The sequence below is a fragment of the Monodelphis domestica genome, chromosome 4 (assembly GCF_027887165.1).
Source record: "Monodelphis domestica isolate mMonDom1 chromosome 4, mMonDom1.pri, whole genome shotgun sequence".
Classification (NCBI taxonomy): domain Eukaryota; kingdom Metazoa; phylum Chordata; class Mammalia; order Didelphimorphia; family Didelphidae; genus Monodelphis; species Monodelphis domestica.
The window spans coordinates 206065201-206077490 of NC_077230.1; the positions used below are offsets into that span (position 1 = coordinate 206065201).

The window sequence follows — 12290 nt, forward strand, 5'->3', positions numbered from 1 at the left end:
AGATTATGTCCTGGAGAATAATCACAGGCACAAGCAACAGGTCTGTAGCATTTGATGATTATGAAGAATTTTTTTTCATCCCATTTGTACTTGTGGATGACAGGTAAGCAATATGTTTATTATTCCCATTTTAAAATGTGAAAATGGGGGCAGCTGGGTATCTCAGTGGACTGAGAGTCAGGCCTAGAGATGGGAGGTCCTAGGTTCAAATATGACCTCAGACACTTCCCAGTTGTATGACCTTGGGCAATTCACTTAACCCCCAATGCCTAGCCCTTACCACTCTTCTGCCTTGGAACCAATACCCAATATTAATTCCAAAATGGAAGGTAAGGGTTTTAAAAAAATAAAACAAAATGTGAAAACAAGCTTAGGAAAATTATAACATGAGTATAGTTACTTAGCTAGTAAAAACAGACCCATCAAGCCAAGTTCTCTCCTGATTTGGGATCCATGGTAAACATAACACCTCACTGCTAGGTGCCACAGTAGATACAATGCTAGACTTTTAGCTAGGAAAAATCTCAATTTGAATTGTTCCTTAGAAACCTCTGAATTATGGAACTCTGGACAAATCACTTAACCTCTCCAGATCTTAGATTACTCACCTATAAAATAGGGGTAATAATAGTTCTTACTTCACAGAGTTGTGGGGAGGAACAAATGGGAATATATAAATATATATGCATATATTATATATGTACACATATATGTTCACACAATATACACACATGCATATATATGTCACTTTGCATATGTTAAGAGATTTTTCTTAAATTCTCCTTTTTTCTATTTAAGAGGCAAGGGAGCAAAAAAAAGATTTCTAAGTAAGACCTGCCCTGCTCTGCAGGCTGTCAGTTAATGATAGTAAAGAGTGTGTGGCTAAGAGTTGGTAGGTGAGTTGCAGGCGGTTGGAAAGGGGCTTTTGCCTTAGGGTTCCCTGGGGAGCAGAAGTGTCTGTCTGTGTCTGATACAAACTGGTAGTTGGAAAAAATAACTGACAGAGGGAAAAGAGAAACAGATTTAAGGAGGTGGAAGGTGATTAATGCTTATTGATCAATGCTTATTGATTAACTTAGGTAGAGAGTGGGCATATTCTTAGAAAGAGTAGATAGCCTGGCAGAAGACACTGTCCTTGAAGGCAGATAGATTTAGGGTTTTTTAGAAAATTTTATTTAGGATTGGGATCTTAGGTATAGGTATAAGAGTTCTCTCACTTCCCTCCTTTCTATTTCCTATCAGAACTTTCCTCAAAATAAACTAAATGTGTTGTATTTTAACAAACTGCTCTCCTGACTTTTGTTCAAACTCCTACCCCAAAATTTAATCCTTCACACAAACCCAAAAATCACCATCTAAATGCTACCTATTATTGTTATTATTATATCATTCTTTGAGCAAGAAGAGTTCAGTTCATTTCAATAAACATTAAATTCCTCCTATCTGTAATATTCTGCTTTGTAAAAGGGAAACAGAGAGGGCAAATGACACAGGTCTTACCTTAAAGGAATATAATAGCTGGTAATAATAATATCCATATTACCTAACTCAATGGATTATTATGAGAAAAAACATGTTGTAAACTTTATGGTACTACATTAATGTGAGCTATTATAGTAGATGGCATTTATATATTACCTTGCTGCTTATAAAGTACTTTACATTATCTCTTTAATCATCGAAATAAACTTATAGTATAAGAATTAATCTCATTTTATAGGCAAAGAAACCCAGACTCTTAAAGGTGAAATCATCCACAATGATCACTTTGATATAAATGGAAAGGACAACAAACCAAACCAAACTGAGAAATTATGACAAACTTGGCCAAAAGGGAAAAAAAATCAGCATGTACTTCTCTTTTTTCCTTGCAAATAAGGAAAATAATAGGCATGGAATACTACATACAAAGTCAGATTTGGTTAATGTACCCATAAGCTTTTCAGAACTATTTTTCCCCTTTTTATTAAAGCTTAATTATAGGATTGTTTTCTGGGACTGGTAGAAGAAACAATAAATTGGGAAATGTAGGTAATGTAGAAGGCAAAATGTAATAAACAAACAAAAAAAATTTAAAAGAAGAAGGAAGAGAGTTGGGGAAAAGATTTTGAATTTGGCTACAGGACATAATTTGAGCTCTCTCAAAGGAAATTGAGGAGTAAAAAATATTGATTAAATTAATAGATTATTAGAAAAGACTAAGACTTAGACAGGTAAGACTATACCAAATAAGGTTACATCATTAGACACTTCAGAAAGATCAAGAAGGATCAAGGCTAAGAAAAGATCATAAGATGTGACAATGAGGAGATCATGGAGCTAGGCTGGTGGTGCAAACTTGCAATACATGCTACTCAAGGAGGATGAGGCTGATGGATCGCCTGACCTCAGGACTTCTGAGCTCTAGAAATATTAAAGCTGGTCAGGTTTCTGTAGTGACTCTTGTACTACAATAAGAACGGGGAGTCAGGCTACCTAAGGAGGGACAAACTGGTCTAGTTTGGAAGTAGAATAAGTTCAAGCTTTCAAGCTGATCATAAATAGAATCAAGTCTCTAAGGACTCACTACCCTCCAGCCTGTATGAGATAGAACCAGTCTCAATAAAACATAACCAGTCTCAAACAAAAACAAAAACAAAAAATAATATGGTTGATAATTTTGGATAAAGCAAGTTCAGGTAAATGATGATAGAGGAAGCCAGATTTCAGAAGATTTATAAGAGAGTGAGGAAGAAGTAAAGACACTGTGTATTTATGACTTTCTCAATGAATGTAGGCATAAGGAGGGTAGATAAATGATAATGACTAGAAGAGCTGGTCAGAGCAAGTAACAATTTTTAGGAATGAGTAGAGACCAACATTTTGAAGGAAGCTTTGAAGGAGTCAATAGATATGGAGAAAATGAAAATAAGAGATATGAAAGGTATGCAAGTGGAGTTAATTTGCTGACAAATTAGGGAAGTGATGGGATCAAGATTCATAGAGAGGAGAGGGCTTTGGATAGAAAGGCTAGCTCTTTACCTGGACCTGGAGAATATTTGAAACAGCTACTATGGAGAATGGAGTAGCAAATCATTTAGGAAAGAACAGAATGCTTGCCTTACTGAACTTGAGATTATATATTGTTAAGGGAATTTTCTTAATCTCTCCCTCTGTCTCTTTAAGAGGTAGGAGAGCAGGATTTCTCAATAGAGCAGAACTGAAAGAACTGCTCAGTGAGCCAAAGGAGAAGAGGGGGAAGATAAGGAAGGAATCAGTTGGCAGTTAGGTCTTTTGCCTCTGGTTTTCCAGAAGGTCTGTCTCTTAGTCAAGGGCTACTAGCAGTTGACTACTGACAGTTGGACAATAAAAACAAATTTAAGGAGTTCATGGGTGGTGAATGTCTATTTAGGAAGATAGGTAGTTAGGGAATCAATTTTAGATAGTGTAGGTTAGATAGGCTTGGTCTTGCTAGGCAAGAAGAACCTATCCTCAGAAGACAGAAATAGGGTTTTAGAAATTTTAGTTAGGATTAGGATTTTAGGTATAGTCATAGGATATTAGAATAATAATTTATCTTGCCTACTTTTCTATTTCTATCTGTACTTCTCAAATTAAACTGTTTTATTCAACTGCTTTCAGCACTTTTGTCAAATTCCTACCATTGAATAGTATAAATTTGCAGTTAGCATAGATTCATGATTTCCATCATCTCCATTCAAGAACTTGTGAATAGGATCAAAGGAAGATGTTGGAGTTAATCCATGGTTGTACTTTGGCAAGGTGATCAGCAATAGGACAAGGGGAAAAGGGATTATAAGGTAGAATATAGCTTAGATCAACAAGGAATTGAGAAAGGGAAGGGAAGGTGGATGGTATGACTAGTGGAGGGAGAAAAGAACTAAGAGTTAGAAGGAAAGGAACATGAAAACCTTAGTCAGAGGTCATATGGTTTTTGGAAAGCTGGAATGAACAAAGTAGTAGAATATTTGTGAGTAATACAAGATTAAAGATATGACAATCTGTATATGGCTGTGGTGGAGTAGAAGAGCTCATGAGAATTGAACAAATAACTTTATATATATATGTATGTATATATATATATGTATATATATATATATATATATGAAAGGGTATTGATAAATATTACCTCAACAATGATCAGTTGGTTGTCCAATTCACACCACCAATGACTATCTGAGTCCCAACAAAAGTGACTTTTACCACTCCCAGGGTTCTAGAAGTTACTTCATTGTGGTTATCTTTTTAATCACTATCTAGTTCATAAATCTACATGAGTATATTTCCCCTTATCAATTAGCTAATGTGTTAAATTTATTATCAAATGCATTTATTTATATGGAATAGAACAAAAAAGAAAGTGACTAAAAAGCATTTCTCCCAACACCAGAGCCTCTTGCACATAATTCCAGATCCAGGATGGAGGGTGGTGGTAGACACTGTACATGAATTGAAAAATCAATGGTAATAAAGCCTTTTTGAGGCAAGAGTAATTCACTGGTGTCCCTTTTCCTTACAAATATGATTTAATCCCTTAATATATGAACAAGAGATCAAGAAGGGGGAATATTATGAGTAAACAAATGAAACATTTGAGGAAAGAAAGAAAACCTCTTAGGAGTCTATAAAAATAATAACCAGAATATGAATTAGGTGATAAATTTGCATATTATGGATCTCTAAAAAGGACAGGTTACTTGGTGGAGGAGGATGAGACAGAATATGAATCTGTCAATGAGACTAAGAAGCATACCAATTCCATTGCCATTAATGAGTCTAAAGATATAAAAGAAAATGAAACTGATTCTGGATATTGTGGGAAATGGTATCTTTGGAAGGTGCTTATATTTCAGTGAGGTCTAAAAAATAGGAGGAAGAAGAAAGAAGTTGAAAATGAAAGAAAGTTTGTTTATTATGAAAAAGCTATACCAGAGTGAATAGTTGAAAGTATGAGAAGATCTGAAATGAGATATTTTAAGTGGAGGGGAAGGTTCAGTTGAATAGATGTGATGGGCTGAGGATAGAGAACAAGATTTGGGCAATGGCCAATAGAAACTCATCATTCCTTAGATGTAGTGATTATAAAGTAATGGAATATATTAACTACTGTGTAGTGAAAGTAGAGTATTAGTATTTGGAGAGAAGGAGGATTATTATTCCTCTCTTAAGATTTAGCCTCCTGGCAGATGGAGATGTTGGGTGCATGAGACCTAAGCCTGATCAGGTGGTTAGCATGCTTTACTTGACCTGGAGTAGGCCCTGAGGACAGGAGATTTAAGAGGTTCTGTCCAAAGAGCAGCTTTGTGGAATCTGTCAGGTATCACTTTTTGGGAATTTTGAAAGGCCAGGAATGTTTTCCTTTATTTTTCCTTCATTTTTTCTTATCAAGTCAATATGTATCAAAGTTATTTTTAAAATAGTTAAAAAAATAGAAGCATTTGTTGCATTCATTAAGTCATTTTAATACCTTCAAATAAAATGAGTCAATTGAAATAAAAGTTATGAATAATAGCATGTTGTGTACTTTGCAATAAAGTTTGGAATGCAGTTTTGTGTGCTGATACTGTTACAAGAGGAAGGCTACTTCTTAAAACTATTCTATTAAGATTCTAAGAACAATTAATTGGAAAATTATTGTGGCTACAGTGATTTAGTGAAAACCTACCTGGCCACAAATTGTACACTGGAGGATACTTATTAAAACCTTATGCATAAAGAATAAATGAGGAACTTCTTAATTCACAGATGAATGAAGAAAATAACTATTAGTATAATGTACCCACTATCAGATGCTTTAAAAAAAAAATTCTTTGATTCCTTCCTTCAAGAAGCATTTAGAAGGGATGTCCATCAATTGTTGACTGGCTGAATAAGTTGTGGTATATTATTGTAATGGAATACTATTGTGATATAAGAAATGACAAGCAGAATGATTATAGAAAAGCCTGGAAAACAGATTAACTGATGCAAAGTGAAAAGAGCAGAACCCAGGACAAACATTGTACACAGTAACCACAATATTGTTTATTTTATTTTATTTTTTTTGTATTCTCTTTTTAAATGTTCATCTTCATTTTATTTTAATAACAAATTTCCATGTTAATTTTCCAAAGTTATAAGATTAATGTTGTCTGCCTCTAGGAGTTGACAAGCAATTTCAGTCTGGATTGTACATGTAGTAGCTTGCAAAATACATTTCCATATTATTAATTTTTATAAGTGAATAATTTTATAAAACAAAAACTCAAATTATATGCCAAAATAAGTAGGTGATAAATCATATGTTTTCATCTGCATTTATACTCCAACAGTTCTTTCTCTAAAGTTGGATAGTATTCTTTCTCATAAATCCCTCAGAATTATCCTGGATCATTTTATTGTTTTTAGCAGCAAAATCTACCACATTTGATCATTCCACAATATTGCATTTACTGTATATAACTGACATACTGTATTATGATCAACTGTGAAAAACCTAATTATTGCCAGCAACACAATGATCCAAAGGACTTGTGAAAATATGTTATCCCCTTCAAGAGAAAGAACTGATAGAGTTTATTTTCCACTTTATTTTCTTTCTGGGTTTATCTATGTGTTTATATGACTTCTTCTACAACATGACCGATGTGAAAATGTATTTTGTGTGATTTCATATATATAACCTAGTTCCAACTGCTTATCATCTCAGGGAGGGGGAAAGGGAGGGGTGGAGGAAGGAAGGGAATTTGGAACTAAAATTTTAGAAAATAAATGTTAAACATTTTACATGTAATTAGGAAAATAAATTTTAAAAAGTTTTTTTTAAATCCACACTTTTAAAAGTCCTTATTATATACAAGGCACTGTATTAAGCCAATTCCCCAAATACTTATCATTTCCTTTTCCTGACAGATTGACAATAAAGGAGAGTCTTGCAGGAAAGGGAAAGAGATATGTAAATCAGAGACTGCCTTTACTAAAAATATAATAATATACAAAACTTAAAGAAATAGAACTCTAAACCAGTCACATAGACTTCTTGACTAGACTTCCCTTGAACATAATTATTTAACTGTCAATTTCCTTATATTTAATAGGGAGTAGAACAGCAATAGCACAGAACTGAAGGGACCAGGATAGTGGGTCCAGTAAGCAGAGGAAAAGAAAAAGATACACAGATCTAGGATGGAAAAAGCAGTAGTAAGGAAGGAAAGAGTAGCAAGAACTCTTTCTCTATGATATGTATCTCTGTGACAGGTTTCTACTTTTCAGCCTGAGACCATCACATTATAGATACTTAGACATAAAAGCCCTCATAGCGGGCTAGAAGTTTTAGGGACCTGAAGACTCATCTCTCTAGCCCATGCCTTGGAATTTACAGATGAGGACACTGATGTAAAGTGTTATTGGTTAGAGGCATGGGAGCCTATTGAAAAGACTTTTCAGTCTCCTGTGCTGATCATCATGGATACTCTGTCCCCAAAATCTTGGTCCTGATCTTCTCACTCTCTTGACAATTTCCTCATTTGCCATATTGTTATTCTCACTTCAATGTGAATGATACCATATCTAAATATATATTCCTAATACTTCCTCTGAATTATTGTCCTATTCTGTTAACTTGCCTGTTGTAATCTTCCACCTGAGTGTCTCATTGTCACTTCATATTTAATATGACCCACACTGTTCTTCTACTTTAAATAACCCCTCCTCCTTATTTCTGTTGAAAGCCTCATTATCTCACCTGTCAATCACCCAGGCTCAAGCTCACAGTCATCTTTTGAATCCTATTCACCACAGTGGTGGTTCCAAACCTCTTTCTTTTTTTCCGCTCAGTCTTCCATGTCACTTCCATATTCCACCTTTTTAAGTGAAGGGACTTGCATCATACTGAACTAAAAAAAAATGAAGTGATTTGTTGAGAGAGCTTCTTTTTCCTCTTCTCATTTCAAACCCATCTGATATCATTTCTTATCTTTGTTCCAGTGAATATCTATTTCTTCCTTCACTCCAGTCTCTTTTGATGGAGACCTTTCTTCTTGCCAAGATCAGGACTTCTATATGCACTCAATCCCATCAACATTCCTCTTCTTCAGCAAATTACCCCTATTATCATGCCCACACTTCATTCTCTCTTATCTATTGGCCCTTTCTCTGTTCCTATAAAAATGCCCATGTATTCAACTGATCCTAATGTCCTAACATTCATCCTAACATACAATTGTCCTATATCTCTCCTCCCCTTTGGGGAAAAACTTCTCCACTTTCTTTTCATTCTTTACTTAAACTCTTTACAACCAGGCTTTCAGCCTCATCATTCAGCTGACATTGCTCTCTTCAAAATTACCAAAGTTTCTCTTATTAAATCTAAACTTGACTCTATGGTGACAATTTGATTCTGTTGAGTGCCCTCTCTTGAATACTGCCTCTTCTCTGGATTTTGAGACACTATTCTGTCTCATGTCTACCATTACCTATCTAATCATGCTTTCTTAATCTCTTGTGTTACATTCTTATTCTATTCCTTGGGAATATACCCATTTCTCTTTATTCTTTATAGTATTGTAATGGAGGGGGAGAAATGGAGTCACCCCTTACTTAATTTAGGACTCAAGTGTGGTAGAGAGAGATTGGAGCTAAAAGTTGGAAAGGGGGAATAGATTGTTTCTCCCCTCTCTTTCCGTAGTAAAACTCACACTAGTTGTCTTCAGAGTCACAGACTATATTTCTTCAGAGACTGGGATGAAGTAAAGTCCAGGACTGAATTGCTTCTCCCTCCATGAGAAAGTGTAGCTTTCCTCTCCAAGCTTCAAGTCTCTCTTCTTAGATATTATGAAGCAGGCACTTGCTCTGATAAAACAGCTATTTATTCCTGAGGAATACCCATAAGATAGGGTAAGTAAGATCATGGGATATGGTAATGGGAAAAGTGGGAGTAGGATGTCCCTAAAGATAAACAACTGAAGCCCCTCTTTCCAAATCTTGAAGGGTCATGCTGACTGCCTGACCCTCATCTCCCCCAGGTCAGTTGTGAGAGCTGTCCTGACTTCTATCTGTTCTAGTTATGATATGAAATTCAAGGACCACTTTAGAGGGATGGAGAGGAAATCTTCCGGGGATGGATAGCGTTATGACAAAATTCTATCCACTCGAGTTGTCTTCATAAACTCCTAGGGATATAATTATTGTCTCTTTTTCTATGACGCATAGATTTATATTTCCAAATATAATGTCTTTACTGAGCTCTCCTCTTATGTTATCAATTGCCTACTTGACATTTCAAACTGCATGTACTACAGGCAGACATCTCAAACTGAACATGTAGGTCATTATATTTCCCCTCAAAATCTATACCTCTTCTATTCAGGGCAATTAAAGCCCTCTCTAATCCAATTCCAATTTACTACTAGAATTGTATTCCATATTAATTCAATTCAAGAGATCATTGTCATTATTGTTTCCTTTCACACTCTACATTCTAGTCAACTGGGCCACTACCAGTTTCAAATATCTGACCTCCCATTTTCTGTCTCTGAGTCTTTACACAGGCTGCTCCTCATACCTGGAAAGCACTCCTCCTCAACTCTACCTCTCAGAATCTTTTCTTTCTTTAATTAACATTTGAGCTGACACTTCCTATTCTGTAGCCTTTTCTATTTTCATACTTGTTACCTTATATTCACTTTACTATTAACCTACTGTATCTTTATGGTGTAATATTTTGATAAACCAAAACTTGTATCATTGTGGTTCACTTTTCTCCTTGTTTCTATGCAAATATTAGGCTAATAAATGCTTGTTGAATTAAACTCATCCTCAGTTCACAGGATGAATTCATGGTAAGGCTGTATCCTGAATCTCTTACCTTCCAATTTAGTACTCATTAATTATTGTCTTTTTTTAAAAAGTCAGACCTATAACTTCATAGCATAGAGACTGCACTTAAATGATGATTATCAGAGATAGGCACTTCAGATGCCATAACAAGGAATAGTAGGAAGCATATTCCAAAATTCTCATTTGAATGAAAATGGTTAATGTAGTAGTAATGTACTAGTATACAATGTAGGAGACATTAGAGCAAGGAAACACTTGGCCCAAGGCATTAGACCTTGACTTTCCATTGGGTTATCTCTATGACTAGCACTAAACCATTGTTAGGATAATTTCCTGTCTTTGGAATGCTCCCAACCCCAATTCTTCTTCTCTGTCCATTTGCCTCTGCTCCAAGTGCCACCTCCATTTACAGAAAATCAAAATCTCTATCAGGCTACATTTCATGTATCCTCTACAATCCATTGACATGATTTAGCATGTAAAATGATGATTGTGGGGTCAGGAAGATCTGGTTTCAAATTCCAGGTTCCTTTTCTGTATAACTATGATTAAGTCATTCAAAATCTGTAATTCTCATTTTTTTTTAAATCTTCCCTTCTCTTCTCCTCTCACCAGGGCCACAGAGTGAGGATCTGCTGCCACAGCCTTTTCGATCCCAGGAATGATGGCTTCTTGAGTAATTATGAATGATGAAGTAATCAAAGTTTTTAATGACATGAAAGTAAGGAAATCTTTTACACAAGAGGAAATCAAAAAAAGAAAGAAAGCAGTTCTCTTCATTTAAGTGATGACAAAAAGTAACAAATAATGTTAAAGGAAGCAAAGCAGATCTTGGTGACTAACATTGGTGATACTATAGAGGACCCTTACACATCTTTTGTAAAGTTGTTACCTCTAAATTATTGCCGATATGCTTTGTATGATGTAATATACCAGACAAAAATGTCTAAGAAAGAATATCTGGTATTTATATTCTGGGCTCCTCAATGTGTACATTTAAAATGCAAGATGATTAATGCTAGTTCTTAAGATGCCTTTAAGAAGAAATTTACAGTTATTAAACAAAAATGGCAAATAAATGACTTGGATGATATTAAGGATTGTTCAATGCTTGGAGAGAAATTGGGAAGCAATGTAGTAGTTTGACTTGAAGGAAGACCTTTATAAAATGAGAGTAAAGTGCCATCTGGACATATCTTCCATTTCTGCAGCTCTATCATTTGGAATAGTGTTGGGATTCTTCCCCCTACCAAATCTTCCCAGAAAACAAAAAGGATGTCATTAATTTTAGCAACCTACCAGTGATAGCCAATAGACTGTTTCATGTTGGTAGTTTTATGTAGAGCCCAAGGAATGGCTTCACATCACACTTTAGCCAAAACAAATTGGCATCAAATGCATCCCTTGCAGAACTAAGATGAATATGATTGTCAATATGAATAGCTTAGAAACTGCAAATGGTTAGCTAATTGAATGCCTTGAAAGGATGATCCACTAGTCAGAGGCTAAACATCATTCAGTATTATTTAAAGTTGCACTTGTTTCCAGTTCCTGAAGTTCTTGTGCTTTGTACACCCATCTTGCCTTTTATACATCTATTGTGATTGGCAGCATATGACAACATATATTTACACATATGTATATGTCTATGCATTGAAAGAACTTTCATAAGTTTGTTCCCCTCAAAAAGGAATGCCAATTAAGTTGTCATAACTGTCATCAAATTATTGTAGTAGCTCAGTATTCATTCGTGTTATCTATATATCTTCCTAAATGAATTGGTACTTAATGCCTTTTTATTTTCCATTGAATGTACACTACAGAACAGGAGTAGGGGTTACATGTTTGCCATGTGATTCTTGCAGCACCAAAGATATTTTTAATAATATAGTTATAATGTCAATTTCTGTTTGAAAGAGCCTTAAATGGAACATTGTTTTTGAGATCAGACTCTGCACCACAACAAAATTAGCCATGTTGCAATAACACCTGTGGCTTATTAAGAAAAATATATCTTCCAAATGGAGATACCTATAGTCTTTACCTCATACGCTTGTTGTAAATCTGAAATGATATGAAATAAATAAAGTTCCCTGCAAACTATAGAACACTTTTTAAATGTCACTTATTATTATAGATAGTTCAGCCCAGCCCACTCCAGTATTCAGGGATTATTTCCCAAACTATTTCAAGGGTTCTTCCTTTGTGAGAAGGGAAAAGTTTCTCTTTTAAAAATATATCTAATAATCATTATTACTTGTGTTTTCATGATTATTACTTGTCCTGGATGGTCCGTTTACTGTTTAGAGCCTCTCAAGAAAATGAATAAAATCTTTATGGAGATGAAACACTGCCTAGGATTAGTGTTTACATTTTTAACAAGCTCTAAAATATTTATTGGTGACAGGGGCTGTAGCTAAAACCTTGCTCTTGAAAGTAGGGAAAGCATTAATAAAGAAATCTCTTAAGAGAAA

At 34.9% G+C, this 12290-nt stretch overlaps 1 pseudogene; it reads left to right on the forward strand.

The window, feature by feature from the left end:
* Window positions 1-10480: 10480 nt before the first annotated feature.
* Window positions 10481-11931, forward strand: LOC103093929 (cofilin-2-like; annotated as a pseudogene).
* Window positions 11932-12290: the final 359 nt, after the last annotated feature.